This window comes from Octodon degus, unplaced genomic scaffold, assembly GCF_000260255.1.
Source record: "Octodon degus isolate 3935 unplaced genomic scaffold, OctDeg1.0 scaffold00039, whole genome shotgun sequence".
In the NCBI taxonomy this organism is placed as follows: domain Eukaryota; kingdom Metazoa; phylum Chordata; class Mammalia; order Rodentia; family Octodontidae; genus Octodon; species Octodon degus.
Window position 1 is genome coordinate 16,118,654 of NW_004524615.1, and position 2,289 is coordinate 16,120,942.

Here is a 2,289-nt window from a genome sequence, read left to right on the forward strand (position 1 = left end):
ACAGAAAGCTTTTAGGTTTATATGGTCAGTTATTTCCTGTCCCTGTATCTTTCCCATTGTCTTTATACTTAGTTTTTCCAACACCTGATTGAGAGATTTTACAATTTCTAGTAACTTTCTTAGTTGTTCCTTTTATTTAAAAAATTGTTTTCTTTTTTTTTTTTTTTTTTTCGGAACCGGGGATTGACTCAGGCCCTTACACTTTCTAGGCAAGCACTTATTTTACTGAGCCATCTCCCTGGTCCCTTATTTAAAAATTTTAATCTATGTGTGATTTATTTGCATCAAAGATTAAGTCCCAGTCAGATTTTCCTTCTAAAGTGGCCAGTTGATTATTGTGTTCATTACATGTGTATTATAATCTACTTCCTAGTTGTTTATTCTTCTCTGGTATCTATTTCTCATAGCAGTGACATGATACTCAGTATTTATTGCTTTCTGCTATATTCTAGTATCTCTTAGGGTGGTTTCCTCCACATGGCTGTTTTTATAATTTCTTAGCTCTTTGTAATTGTTGAGGCTTTCAAGTTAACATTAGAGTTACTTTCCCTTCCCCAGAAATGGTCTGGCAGGAGCTAAATTGAATTATGTTATGATTTCTTATTTTATGAAGAATTTATACATGTATTGAAAAATAATTGCTTCAATTTTGTGCATCTATTAAAAAGCATAAAAGTTTTTTCATTCATCTTCATGCTGATATATCATGATAAAATACTTTAAAATATTATGTGTTTGCATTGCTAAAGACTCAGTGTGAGATAGTCTGAAATTACTTTTAAGTTGGGATTGGCTTTATTTTCCTGTCTCTGTTTTACTAAATAAGATCAGTTATGTACTTATTTCACATCTTTATTTTTTATCAAAGTAACTAAAAAAAAGTAATTCAGCTGTATATAGTTGACTAGGGAACCATGTTATTGTGGACAGCTTGACATAGAATAGGATTTATCTATTCCTTCATAGCATTAATTGATTTACTTTAAATTTAAATAATAAATTAATACATTCTTGTTTTCTCTGCATTTAAAATTTTCTGTGTTTAAAATTCATTACCACTGGTTTCTGGTTTATAATTTGTATCAGATTTTATACCTTTTTTAAATAATTTCATGGAGAAATAGCAATGAGACAGTTTCAAAACCGATTAGAAGGACATTTTCAATAATTAATACATGGCCTATTGTTGTCTTAGTAGTTATTCATTGTACAAGATGCAGACACGGTATCCTGTCCACAAACACTATGAGAGCAAACCTTTCTGTTCATCGAATTAAGAGAATATAGGTGTATATCTATCCTAACCATTTTGAATATACAGATACAAAATGGTGGTTCATTTGTATCCCCTTTTTTTGTTTAGTTTTGTCACAGAAGGGTCTTCCATTGTCATTTAAATCTTATAGGTGTGTGAATTCAGCAAAATATTCCAATATAGCCCAGTACTGCATAGTAATAGTGGGTTTTCCATAAGACTGGCAATGTCAGAATTTGCTGACTGCCAAAGTGGATGAGTCATGGCCATTGCTTGACCAATTTGTTCTCTGTGAAAGCCTGAGAGAATGTTTTCTCTCCATGTGACTCTCCTTAGGCATACTCTACATCACTGACAGCTCAGCATATTAATATGTCTTTACTTTTTATACATTGTTTTTGTACTTTTCTGCTGGATGTTTAAGACCAAAATAAAGCAACACTCATATAGCAAGAAATGTAACTTTTGTATCTGGTAAGTCAGTCAAATCCCCTCAAGATTTATCCTGAAACCCTGTACCACATTTTGTAGATCCTTTCTCAGTGTCAGCCAAAGTGGATGAGTCATGGCCATTGCTTGACCAATTGGCTCTCTGTGAAAGCCTGAGAGAATATTTTCTCTCCATGTGACTCCTTAGGCATACTCTACATCATTGATCACTTTCCTCTGTGGCCCCATAATCTCCAGGATCAGAAAATTTGGGACACAACTAAGTTACAAGATGTTACAGTATAGATTCTCCTATGTCCTGGCTCTTCACTGACCTAGAAAGGCTAGGGCCAAAATGTTGGCTGTCCTTATAGTCCTTCTTTTTCCCTAACTTTTGGTCTGCAAACTTAGGTTTTTAACCCTCCAAAAGAGAAGCTTATTGTTATTACCTGACAACCTAGGCAGTTGAGCTTAACCTCACTGTTTAAAATATCAAACATCTTAGGCATAACATGGAACAGTTATTTGCCATCAAGTATTGATATGTTAACCTTTACGTCCCTACAGAATATGAAGAAAAAAATATTTTTAAATATATTTTAAAA